The sequence below is a fragment of the Lepidochelys kempii genome, chromosome 2, assembly GCF_965140285.1.
Source record: "Lepidochelys kempii isolate rLepKem1 chromosome 2, rLepKem1.hap1, whole genome shotgun sequence".
NCBI classification, from domain to species: domain Eukaryota; kingdom Metazoa; phylum Chordata; order Testudines; family Cheloniidae; genus Lepidochelys; species Lepidochelys kempii.
Window position 1 is genome coordinate 129,656,586 of NC_136381.1, and position 13,904 is coordinate 129,670,489.

Below are 13,904 nucleotides of genomic sequence, written 5' to 3' on the forward strand. Positions count from 1 at the left end.
CAGCTCCGCATGCACAGGTTTACGCTGGCGCGAGTTTGCATTGTGGCGTAGGGGTGGTAGCACAGTCCGTGGCTGCAATGCTTAGCCATGCCGAGTACGTGCCCAAGAGGGTCAGGAGGGTTTGTACTCAGCCGTGCGGCTGCTCCCACTGCCCCTGCTCCTGCGGCTGCACTGTTATTTATACATGCACTAGCTCTCACCAAGCTCGTGTGAGCAAGCGTATGTGAGCCGGGACTCACACCCCTACCCTGCAGTGCAGATACAGCCTTACAACTGAGAAAAGTCAGATGAGGGGAAGAGAGTGAGGGGAATAGAAAGGGAAGACACGAGGTTTTGTTCTGACAAATGTCCCTCCTGTTGCTAACACTAGCCCAGCTGTCTTCTAAACCCACTTAAAACAGGTCAGTGCATATGGTGGTAAAAATGTCCAGAGCCTCTGCAACATTCTTACATTTGTATTGTCAACAGTGCTCCTCCCAAGGGAGCTGCACCTAAATTAACTCTGGTAAGAATATTTTAGAAAATAGTATCTAGAGGGAGGAGAAGAGACACCTTAGAAAGCTGGGTACTCAAGTGACACTGAGAAACTTTAGCTCATGCAGTGTGAACAGGGTGTCACCACTTACTTCCAGTCTCACCCCTGCCGGTGACCTATTGTTTTCTCTTCTGTTGGCTCCTTTGTTCTTGACTTCCAAAGTGTTAGACAAATATTACTTATTGTTATTTATATAATATCATAGGGGCACATGGGGCTTTAAAGGCAAATATAAAGAATAGCACTTAGCTGAAATGGAAGGAGTCAAAAGTAGAGACAGGGAAGATCAACTGGTTAAGTAAGTACGGGAGAATGCCATAGCCATTGAAGGATGCAATAAGACTGTCCCATTGCTGTTCTGGAAGAAATGTGGTATGTAGAGCTGGACCAATAATTGATTTTTTTTGGTATGCTGGCAATTCCAAAAAAGTAGGGGGAAATTTAGTTTGGTCAAACTGAAAATGATTTTTCTAAAATACCTGGCTAATTGAAAAGTAAATTTGAAAAAAAAAATATTTGTGTCAAATTAAACATTTTGATTTAGACTGTTTGTAAACATTTTTGATTTTCTGAAAATAAAATTAAAGGAATTATTTATTTTTTATTTAAAAGAAAATATTTTAGGATTTTTTTTTCAACTGAAACAATTCTGCAAAGGTTTCAGAGTAACAGCCGTGTTAGTCTGTCTTCGCAAAAAGAAAAGGAGTACTTGTGGCACCTTAGAGACTAACCAATTTATTTGAGCATAAGCTTTCGTGAGCTACAGCTCACTTCATCGGATGCATACCGTGGAAACTGCAGCAGACTTTATATATACACAGAGAATATGAAACAATACCTCCTCCCACCCCACTGTCCTGCTGGTAATAGCTTATCTAAAGTGATCATCAAGTTGGGCCATTTCCAGCACAAATCCAGGTTTTCTCACCCTCCCCGCCCCCAACAAACTCACTCTCCTGCTGGTAATAGCCCATCCAAAGTGACCACTCTCTTCACAATGTGTGTGATAATCAAGGTGGGCCATTTCCTGCACAAATCCAGGTTCTCTCACTCCCTCACCCCCCTCCAAAAACCACACACACAAACTCACTCTCCTGCTGGTAATAGCTTATCCAAAGTGACCACTCTCCCTGCAATGTGCATGATAATCAAGGTGGGCCAATTCCAGCACAAATCCAGGCTTTCTCACCCCCCCCCCCGGGAAACACACACACACACACACACACACACACACAAACTCACTCTCCTGCTGGCAATAGCTCATCCAAACTGACCACTCTCTAAGTTTAAATCCAAGTTTAACCAGAACGTCGGGGGGGGGGGGTAGGAAAAAACAGGGGGAAATAGGCTACCTTGCATAATGACTTAGCCACTCCCAGTCTCTATTTAAGCCTAAATTAATAGTATCCAATTTGCAAATGAATTCCAATTCAGCAGTTTCTCGCTGGAGTCTGGATTTGAAGTTTTTTTGTTGTAAGATAGCGACCTTCATGTCTGTGATTGCGTGACCAGGGAGATTGAAGTTGTCATAAATATAAAGGGAAGGGTAAACCCCTTTGAAATCCCTCCTGGCCAGGGGAAAGCTCCTCTCACCTGTAAAGGGTTAAGAAGCTAAAGGTAACCTCGCTGGCACCTGACCAAAATGACCAATGAGGAGACAAGATAATTTCAAAAGCTGGGAGGAGGGAGAGAAACAAAGGGTCTGGGTCTGGGTCTGGGTCTGTCTGTATGCTGGTTTCTGCCAGGGATAGACCAGGAATGGAACCTTAGAACTTTTAGTAAGTAATCTAGCTTGGTATGTGTTAGATTATGATTTCTTTAAATGGCTGAGAAAGAATTGTGCTGAATAGAATAACTATTTCTGTCTGTGTATCTTTTTTGTAACTTAAGGTTTTGCCTAGAGGGGTTCTCTATGTTTTTGAATCTAATTACCCCGTAAGGTATCTACCATCCTGATTTTACAGGGGGGATTTCTTTATTTCTATTTACTTCTATTTTTTATTAAAAGTCTTCTTGTAAAAAAACTGAATGCTTTTTCATTGTTCTCAGATCCAAGGGTTTGGGTCTGTGGTCACCTATGCAAATTGGTGAGGCTTTTTATCCAACATTTCCCAGGAAAGGGGGGGGTGCAAGTGTTGGGAGGATTGTTCATTGTTCTTAAGATCCAAGGGTCTGGGTCTGTAGTCACCTAGGCAAATTGGTGAGGCTTTTTACCAAACCTTGTCCAGGAAGTGGGGTGCAGGGTTTTGGGAAGTATTTTGGGGGGAAAGACGCGTCCAAACAGCTCTTCCCCAGTAACCAGTATTAGTTTGGTGGTGGTAGCGGCCAGTCCAAGGACAACGGGGGGAATATTTTGTACCTTGGGGAAGTTTTGACCTAAGCTGGTAAAGATAAGCTTAGGAGGTTTTTTTCATGCAGGTTCCCACATCTGTACCGTAGAGTTCAGAGTGGGGGAGGAACCTTGACAGAAGTGTTCTCCGACTGGTTTATGAATGTTGTAATTCTTGACGTCTGATTTGTGTCCATTTATTCTTTTACGTAGAGACTGTCCAGTTTGACCAATGTAAATGGCAGAGGGGCATTGCTGGCACATGATGGCATATATCACATTGGTGGATGTGCAGGTGAACGAGCCTCTGATAGTGTGGCTGATGTTATTAGGCCCTGTGATGGTGTCCCCTGAATAGATATGTGGGTACAGTTGGCAACGGGCTTTGTTGCCAGGATAGGTTCCTGGGTTAGTGGTTCTGTTGTGTGGTATGTGGTTGTTCTGCAAAGTCGACCCAAATTCACTAAAGGTTTTGATGTTGCCAAATCTCCATTTTCTTGCTGAAAAAAGGGTTGATGGAAATTTCACCCCGCTCTTCTCATGAATCAGGACTTAGTAAAATTTGCTAGGGTTCACACCCTGACTGCATGCTTAACACCATCTCTGTCTCAGGGCCAAATTCCAAAACAATGCCTTTCTCTGCAAGTACCCTGTGTCACAGTTCAGGGCAACTGCACCTGTATTTCCCCTCAGTAGTCCAGCAAGGATACCCACTCAGGTTTCCAGCTCTCCAGACACTGCCTTTATTGAGTGGAGTCCTATGTCTCACTCCCTTCTGTATGGAGTATTTACAGGCTGCACAGTTCCCTAACAACACAGTGGTATCCCCATCAGAAATAGGTTGCCCAAGCACACCTGCTTGCTTTCTCTTCAGAGACAGTTAATAGTTTAACTGCCCACTGATATAGTTACCACACAGCTCTTTTTATGTGTCTATTTTATTCTTGGTAAAAGCATCACATAGAATACATATTCACAATAAAAGAACCTACACACATGCAAATATGCTTACCAAAATTCATCCCCCTCACTCTGCTAAGGGTTCTGGTTGGTGATGAGTCCTTCCAATCCTTCTGTAAGGACTGGGGCCCACCTTGGACCAGAAGTCCTGTCAATTTGCTGGATCAGAAACAAGGCCCTGAGTCACTTTAAAATCAGGCTGTTTATCCTAAAATCCTTTGTCTGTTGGTTCTTGGAGAACCCAGTTTGAACTAATGTATGCAGACCTCTCCAGGTGGTGATGTTACAACTTGGGTGAATTTTCCTTGTCACCTCCTTCTCTTCTTCTATTTACCTTTCCATGGAAATACAAAGAAACTCCTCAACACACACACGATTGCTTTTTAAATAAATGGACACCAAACTCAGTTCAATAATGTTTAACTCAATTCAGTAAGTTTTGTCTAGAACATTGTAGGATATTATCAATCTGTTATACCCCAATTTAAATCAATAGGGCTACTTGGAGATAAAGTACCACTCAGCATGAATGGCAGAATCAAGCCTTCAGTGCTGAATGTCAGGAAGACAAAAGGGCTAGCTAAAATCTGCAAGGCACAAATACAGTAGCATTAACACATGTAAACTAAATGTGAAGGATATGATTACAGCTCTGTAAAGTGAGTAATAACTGTGAGGCCGCATATTGAAACAGCTCTTTTAATAGCCCACAGTTGGGCAGGGGTTTACCAGTACCAGTAAGAATTCAGAAACCAATATGCTTAATGCACAGTCATTTATTTAAGAAAGACTCACACAAGCAGTTAAGGTTACATGTTATACATTCCTTTCCATCAGCCTCAGTTCCCCTAGCATAAATCCTCAGTAACTATGTTGGCCTTACACAGTATCCTGATTGGCAAACAAAGCAGATATATCAACCAGCTCTAGATGGAGACTACTTCTCTTTCTTCTTTCCCCTCTCAGGCACTTGGTCTGTCCCTTGAAGCAGGGCCTTTGTTACCCTCACGACTTCTGGTTCTAGGGTCTTGCAAAGGTCCCTAGAGGCAGGGTCTTGGTTACCTTGATGACTTCTGTGTCACAGTCTCCAACCTCTTCGGATATTAATTGGGGAATTGATCTGACTCATTTACTTTGCTTAGCAATTATATACCTTTTTATTCTCAAAGGAAATACATGTTCCAAAAATATGCCTCATAGACATTTATTACTAGTTTTCGTCATAATTTTGGAAGGGATTGCAAAGCAGACACACAGACCAAAGCTTGTCTATACTTTACTCTCTCATAAATCATTCACTTAAGCTCTTAGCATGAGGTTATCCAAAAAGGTTCATTCTGACCCATGTCAGCCATGTCACCATGCTCACTGATCGCATGATGTTACGTGTTCTTTACTTTGTGAGTGGGTTCGCTGCTCAAATATTCCAAAGTTCAGTGTTAAAACACAAGTATCAGGGGGTAGCCGTGTTAGTCTGTGTCCACAAAAACAACAAGGAGTCTGGTGGCACCTTAAAGACTAACAGATTTATTTGAGCATAAGCTTTTGTGGGTAAAAACCTCACTTCTTCAGATGAATGGAGTGAAAGTTACAGATGCAGACATAAATATACTGACACATGAAGAGAAGGGAGTTACCTCACAAGTGGAGAACCAGTGTTGACAGGGCCAATTTGATCAGGGTGGATGTAGTCCACTCCCAGCAATAGATGAGGAGGTGTCAATTCCAGGAGAGGCAAAGCTGCTTCTTTAATGAGCCAGGCACTCTCAGTTCCAGTGGGAGAACACTTCAATCTTCTGGGACATTCTATAATAGATTTGAAAGTAGCTATTCTTGAACAAAAACACTTCAGAAACAGACTTCAAAGAGAAAAAGCAGAACTAAAATTAATTTGCAAATTTAACACCATTAATTTGGGCTTGAAAAGGGACTGGGAGTGGCTGGGTCATTACAGAAGCAGCTTTGCCTCTCCTGGAATTGACACCTCCTCATCTATTGTGGGGAGTGGACTACATCCACTCTGATCGAATTGGCCCTGTCAGCACTGGTTCTCCACTTGTGGGGTAACTCCCTTCTCTTCATGTGTCAGTATATTTATGTCTGCATCTGTAACTTTCACTCCATTCATCTGAAGAAGTGAGGTTTTTACCCACAAAAGCTTATGCTCAAATAAATCTGTTAGTCTTTAAGGTGCCACCGGACTCCTTGTTGTTTTTGTTAAAACACACATACCCATGGAGCCACTGTTAACCATTCCAGTGTAGTTTTAGCACCTCCAGTAGTATTCCACTCCGTTTATCTAATGCTAAGAGAATCCCGCTCCCAGAATCCTCTAGCAGGGTCAGACATACCAAGCCATATTAAACTCATGCTTGCCACATTTATCCATATCAATCAAGTTGCAGTGGGGGAGGTTCAGGTTGGATATTAGGAAAAACTTTTTCACTAGGAGGGTGGTGAAACACTGGAATGCATTGCCTAGGGAGGTGGTGAAATCTCCTTCCTTAGAAGTTTTTAAGGTCAGGCTTGACAAAGCCCTGGCTGGGATGATTTAATTGGGTATGGGTCCTGCTTTTGAGCAGGGGGTTGGACTAGATGACCTCCTGAGGTCCCTTCCAACCCTGATATTCTATGATTCTATGAATCACAGCAATTCATAATAATTTGTCACCGTCTCAACACCATATTTAAAATAATGTGAGCAATACTATTCACCTCATTATAAGGATATTATTGAAATGGAGGCAGCACTCTGAAGGACATTCAAAAAATTAGAGAATCTAGGTTCACATTCTTTGAAAAAAAGGAGATTAAGAGGTCACCTTAAGGAGTGATGCATGACATTGAAGGGACTAGGCAGGATAAGTGATGCAAGAGAATTTAAAACCAGGTAAACAAATATAACATTTTTTTCAGAAGAGGGAGAGCTACACTGAGCTTATGAAGCTCAAAAGGAGGAAAATGTAACTTCAATATACTTTAGAACTTCCCACACACAAGGCCTGAATCCAAAGTGCATTGAAATCAATGGAAAGATTTTCTTCAACCTCAATGGACTTTGAATCAGGCCCATTTTCAACTGCTGCTTGCAGGTAATTAACAAATGCATTGCAAAAACAGTATTGCCAACTCCCAGGATTACTTGTAATTTGTTTTCTTATAGTCAGCCTCCTGCAGTCAGATGATGATATGAGAACTTCAGCTTCCAATTAAAACAAAGGACTTTCTACTGCACTCTAAAGGCTCAGAAACCGAAAGGAAAATAAAAACAACCCCCCATTTTTTTTTTAAATAAATCATGATGTTTAAGCCAATGCCATGATTTTTTTAATGTTGTAGTTGGCAATACTTCAGTAACATTTGATTAAACCGAAGACTTAAATATAATGGTGACCTGTGTGTGCATGAACACACAGTACCTAATAGAAGCAATTTTCAGAACACAGATTTTCTTTGTGTGCACGCACACTTTTCAGATAATAATATTTGCATGGACGGATAATGTAAGCTAACACCTGTGTACGCAGGTGATAAAGCTGACATGTGAAAACCTCATTTGTTTGACACTTGTGTGTGTAAATTCTACATCCAATCAATGCACGCATAGCTGTGTACTTTTGTGCATTAACACTAAGGGCAGGGGAGAGCAACAAAAATAAGAGGTTTAAAGTACATGACCTATGAGAAAAAGTTAAAAGAATTGGGCTTGTTTAGCATAGAGAAAAGAAGGCTGAGGAGGGACTTGATAACAGTCTTCAAATATGTTATAAAGGGGATGGTGATGAATTGTTCTCCATATCCGCCAAGGGTAGGATAAGAAGTAATCATTTTAATTTGCAGTAAGGGAGATTTAGGTTAGATATTAAGAAAAAACTTCCTAGCTATAAGGATAATTAAGCAATGTATCAGATCGCCTAGGAAGGTTGTGGAATCCCTGCCATTGGAAGTTTTTAAAAAAAACTGGTTTGATTCATATTTGTTAGGGATGATCCAAATACACTTAATTCTGCCTCAGCGTGGGGAGATGAACTAGATGACCTCTTGAGGTCCCTTCCAGCCCTACATTGCTATGATTCCAGGGCAGACACATGCACATTTGCACGTACAAAAAGTGGAGCAGGGTTGAGACCCCTTTGAAAAGCAGGCCCCGCAGGTATTTTCATTGTTTCAAGTTGAAACAGGTATTTTAGTGGTCTTCCTTTCTACTGAGCACTGCTACAATTCTGTACACTATCCTCTGGGTCTGTGTTCAATGTCAGTTGCACATCATGCACCATTAAGTGATTCTGAAGCTGACTAAAGGGGAAGTATCTGGAGAGGTTTTTCTTTTACCATTTCCAGTGCTTAGTAGCTTTTATTTCGTTGAAACTATAAAGTGAAAAAAACCCTCTGAAAAACTCCAAACCTTTTCCCCCATTATACTTTCAATGTTATTGATGTGATTCACTTTTTCAGATAAAGCCTGTATTTGAACCATCCAAATCCCTCAAAAGGAGAAAAATAGTTGTGTTCCCCATATTATACAAATGCATTTGAGATGTGTGCAAATTGTGAATAAAAGATTACTACACAACCCATTCCAGTGCTTCACCACTCTCCTAGTGAAAAAGTTTTTCCTAACATCCAACCTAAACCTCCCCCACTGCAACTTGAGAACATTACTCCTTGTTCTGTCATCTGGTACCACTGAGAATAGTCTAGATCTATCCTCTTTGGAACCCCCCTTCAGGTAGTTGAAAGCAGCTATCAAATCCCCCCTCATTCTTCTCTTCTGCAGACTAAACAATCCCAGTTCCCTCAGCCTCTCCTCAAAAGTCAATGAGGAGAGGCTTCATTCCATGAAATCAACTAGGGATTTTGCTCTTGGTAATCAATTTCCTATGAAAGATGCTGATATTATGGTGCAGACAACGGTATAAACCCCTAAGAAACTATAAGGTTTGTCTTTTTAGCAATTTGACAGCTTTACCCTTCATCTCTGATAGCCTTAGTATATTGACAGAAACCTTTGCATTGCTCCCAGAGGCCGTTCAAATCTAAATTATTTCTTCCTTTCACATTTTTTGTTATACTTACAGTAATTATGTACACTAATAAATCACCGAAAAAAATAAATAAGCTATATTAGTGCTTACTGTGTTTCTTCTTAAGAATTCAAGGTGCTCTGATTCAGTGCCTGTAATATTCAGACCATCCTATTTAATATACCAGTATAAGTGAAATAAACACCAAATATGGAAAGCTAAATTTAAAATTAAATACAAATATGATTTGTGACCTAATCATGGTAAGTGCTGAACACCTTCTGAGAAGTGCAGTTTGCTCCCATTGACTTCAGCAGTAGTTCGAGGGACTCAGCTTCTTTCAAATGATGCTCAGCATGGTGCAGGTCCTTTGACATAATAAACGTTGTGTGTTTTTTCCCCCTCTGACCTTTTAACTACCCACTTGAAATTTACGCAGTTACCACATCTTGCTACAGCTTGCTTTTTTCACTTAAAAAAAACCCTGCAAGTACTATATTGTAGACTTGATATTCACTACATAAATTTGCTTAGGTAATTACTGTACCTGATGTTTTCCCATTACACATGTAAATAGCATTGGGTGGCAGGCATTGCAAATTCAATACATCTGTGGTATTAATTAATTCTCTTGTAAAGCAGGGCACGTTCCAACAGCATTCCAGCTGAATTAAGCAGTCAAGTTGGCTTCTTTAACGGTTCACATTTCTAGATCCACAAACATTCTCCAAGATGGCCATTGGTCTGGGTGGTCACACAGAACTCTTTGTCTCCCATCAGATAAAGAACTAATTACCTCCAATAACTGCAAACAAAAGCCTTAACAGAACAGAGGGTATGTCTACGCTACTGTGGTACAGCTGTGGTTTTTCCATTGCTGTAGTAAATCCATCCCATCAAGAGGCAGTAGCTAGGTTGACAGAATAATTCTTCCATCTACCTAGCAGTGCCTATAATGGGGCTTAGTTTGGCTTAAATATGTCTCTCTGGGTGTGAATTTTTCACACCCCTGATGACATATCTAGGTTGACCTAAGTTTTAGGTGTAGACCAAGCCTAATAATGATAGCTTGAGCTAATCACTTCCTTTGGGTGGTGTGCTGCTGCTTTTGTGCTGACAGTGGACCATGGCGGTAGTCTCTACGCTAACATGCCAAAAGACCATTGACATTTCTTGTGGAATTGTGCCAACTTGTGGACCCTCCAGGTATCTAACAGGAAATAGACTGGAGAGCTACAGGAAGACACGCAAAATTTAGGAATTTTCTGGTAGAGCTGAATGAAAATTTTCAAATTAAACTTTATTTCATGGCAAAATGCAGATTCAGGCCAACCAAGACATTTTGTAAATTTGTGTTGAATTTATCAAATTGTTTCAAGTTGGGGAGAAATTAAAAACATAATTCTGAGAAACATAAAAACATTTTATTTTGACATTTTCAAAATGAATCATTTCAAATTTGTGATTGAAAACAACTTTTTCAGTTTCTTTATAAAGAAAAACCCCCTCAAATTTTTTTTCAATCAATCCCACCAAAAATTGCTTTTTCAAAAATCTGAAAAAAATTCATTTCTGAGCAACCCAAAATTATTGTTGTTGTTTTGGCTGGGACACAAAACCAAAAATTGATTATTTTCACAGCTCTTCTCTGATTCAGACACTGGAATCAAGTTCCATCCCTTTTGTGGTTGATACAATTTTTAAATAAAAGCATTTTACTAAAATCTCAGACTCCCTGCTTCCTTGAGAAGATTACATTTCTGTAGGGTTGCATCAGGTACAGAAGACAATATGGGATATTCATTTTGCCCTCTAGATGGTACCTGATATATTAGGAAGTGTTGAAGTGATGCAACATTATTACATATATGCAAACTTAAAAATAAATGACAAAATATATGGCTATCAATCCTCCCAAATCCACCGTCAGAGTGAATGGAGAAACACTAAAAGAACTAAATAATTTTACCTATCTAGGGAGTGAGATGTACAATGATAGTGGCATCATGCTGGATGTCAAGCTACAGATATCAAAAGTAGGAAACAACCTTCATAAATGTGAAAAGATTTGGAAAAGTAAGTAGCTTGATTGGCACTGATACAAAAACATGAACACTGACATCATGTCCCTTCTACTTTATGGAGCAGAGTCATGGAACTCTACAACAGAAATTGATAAGATGTTCAACTTATTCCAAATTAAATGCCTGTTGGAGAGAGTTTCTTGTAACATCAGAAATCCTAAGTAGAACAAACCAACATGAAACATCAGAAGGTGAAGATGGTATTTAGGGCACGTTTTAAGGATGCACCAACATGACTTCCATGTCAAGTAAGAATATGGATGCCACCCAGGAAGAGAAAAAGAGGGCAACTTAGAGAAACATTACAGAAAATAACAGAGAAAGAAGCCAGATCCATCAACCTGACACTAAGAACCCTGAACAGACCAGCACATGACTAAAATAAATGGCAGAAACTGGTGGATGTCCTGTGCATGGGAGGGTGCAGGAGGATAAAGAAATAAATAAGAAAAAAATCTTAAAAATATGTTAAAGAAAATCAGGTTCAGTCTGTAAATGGTTTGCTAAACCGCCCTCCCTCTCCTCCAAAGGGGGTGCTCAATTATTACTGAATAGCTCACCAATCCCTTTATATATTTATGTCTTCTGTATTCTGAGAAGGATTTTACAGGAGGAGATGATTAAGGGTCTAGCATTTTCAGTTATAATAAAGCTTGGGACTGTCAATCACTTATTAACTCAAGAGTAACATTTTTATGGTGGTGTTAAAACATTTGTAATTGAAACACTAAACACTTGATAGTTAGAATCCCTGAGAACTCCAGGGAATCACCCTGAGAGATTTCAAAGGCCAGTCCATAACCTCCGCACAGCATGCAAGGAAGCAGGAGTTCTAGGAATTTTACAACAAAAGTATAGCTGCTATGATTGCACATATGAGATATGGCCTGGCTGACCGGTCACACTAGATCTTCTGCTGAACATCATCCTTGTCACAAGGGGCCTGATTTTCTCAGAAACTGAGCACCACCAGCTCCTAGTGAAGTCAATGTGAGCTGTGAGTGCTCGGTCACCTCTTTAAAACCAGACCTGCAAAAGGCCAGTTCCTATGCCAGTGAACATTGTCATAGCTCCATTGACATGAGTTCATTAACCTAAATGCAGCTATGCTGATTTAACCAGGTGAGGATCTGGTGCCATGAATCCAGCCACCTCCTATTAATGTCAGTGAGTCCTGCACAGACCAGCTCACATAATTAGAGAAACAAAACCAGCTCCATACTACCCCTCCTCCTATTCTCCTTCTCGAGTGATATCTCAGTGCAGGAGAGAATCTGGCCTAAAAAGCTTTTGAATGTAGGACAGGGATATACTTCACTAAGCATTTTTTTAATTTCCCTTGATGTATTTTCCACAGAAATATGAACTGTAGAAAGTAATTGTTTGGTTGTGTTTGCTTTACACTTTTCTCCTAAAGCCTGCTTTTTTTTTCATTCATTTCATTCATAGTTGATGCAGACTTGAAACCTTCAGCACTGACTCCAGAATTGAAAGGAATAAATGAATATAGCAAGTTGGAAAAAATAATGTTTAACTACCAGAGAACATTTTGAAAGTTAAAAGAACATTTGGAATATATAGGACTCGATTCACTTCTGCATGCATCCAATGCAGTTACATCAACATAAAACTGGAGTAGCACAGTAGTGTGAGCTTTCCCAGTGAATTTTTTTTTTTTTTTAAAAAGGAAATTTTAAAATTTTGTTTTCAGACTCCAAATATCTAATGGCAAACACAGACTATGGGTGGATAGATTTTTTTCCATTACTTCCATCACTTCTGTTTCTCAGATGTAAAATGAGTACTCTTGCAAACACTAAAATAGAGATTTTCATGCAGATTCTGCAATGCTGCTTTGAATATAAGCTACTCATTTGGGGTTCTGAATGATATCTTGAGACAGAGATTTTTTTTCTGTCCTGTATGGTGAACACAAACAATTTGGCCAGAGGAAGACTGTTCATATATTTGTAAACTCCACAGAGGAAAGAGATGACAGTTCAACAATGTAAGATGCAGTACACCAAAACCTAGACTGTGTATGCCTATCTCATTATTTACATGTGTCATGCAATGCTGATTCATAGAAAACAGCAACTTATCCTATATCTTTGGCTAGAAAAAGTTCTCTGAACTTCACAGAAATAGTTTCCCAAATAATTTTTAAACCATCAATGTTCTTTGCCATTCCCCATGCACACACTGTTCATAACATCCTAGAAAAAACTACAAAGTAGAAAGTTGTTCCTTAGCAATTGTTTTTCTCACTTTTGAATTTGCATAATTTTGTTACTGGAAAATTACTCCTGAGTATTGTGCTTTAGACATTAAGGTTTGTCTTCTTTGCTTAAAAAATGAATATTGATGCATTTACTTTTAACAAGAAAACATACATGAAAAGTAGATGACATTTGCAAAAAGGAACAGAATCAACATCTACATAGAGTAGGACAATTATGGGACATACTGAGTTTGACAAAGCACTTTTGGTTAGGGATGTCCCCAGCATGCAGCCCGAGTACCTAGGCTGCAGGGTGAAGCATGTTCCACTAGGTGAAGTGGTGGAGGGAATGTGACTGAAGGACCTGCATAGTGATGGATCCACCCTGACCCTGCTTCTGCCTCTTCCACACATCTTCCCTGCAGAGCTCTGTTCCATGGCATATAAGGACCTGCCACCTTAACACTGGAACTGGTAAGATTTCACTGCATGTTGGGACCCTCAGAACCACAGAGACAAAGCTGTGCCAGGAGGGATTTGCTGATCTGAAGAACATAGAAGTGTCCGTTGCCAAGCGCCTGGAGGTCTTTCATTTAATAAAACAAACATTTGAAAGAAAAGAGTGCAAACATTTCAACATAAAATGGCCCAACAATGGACTTCTATCCCAAGAGTAAATCCTGAAACTACTACTAGAAATGAAGAAGCTTCACAGAAGCTTTTCACAGAAGACTAAATCTAAAGTAAACAC

The 13,904-nt window shown here is 39.9% G+C and overlaps 1 long non-coding RNA gene across 1 annotated transcript in view; it reads left to right on the plus strand.

The window, feature by feature from the left end:
- Positions 1–13,177, plus strand: part of LOC144930159 (uncharacterized) — a 154,274-nt gene extending 141,097 nt beyond the window's left edge. The window contains exon 4 of the long non-coding RNA XR_013635263.1: positions 12,382–13,177. This is a non-coding gene — a long non-coding RNA (uncharacterized LOC144930159). The remainder of the gene's footprint in view (positions 1–12,381) is intronic.
- The last annotated feature ends 727 nt before the right edge of the window (positions 13,178–13,904 follow it).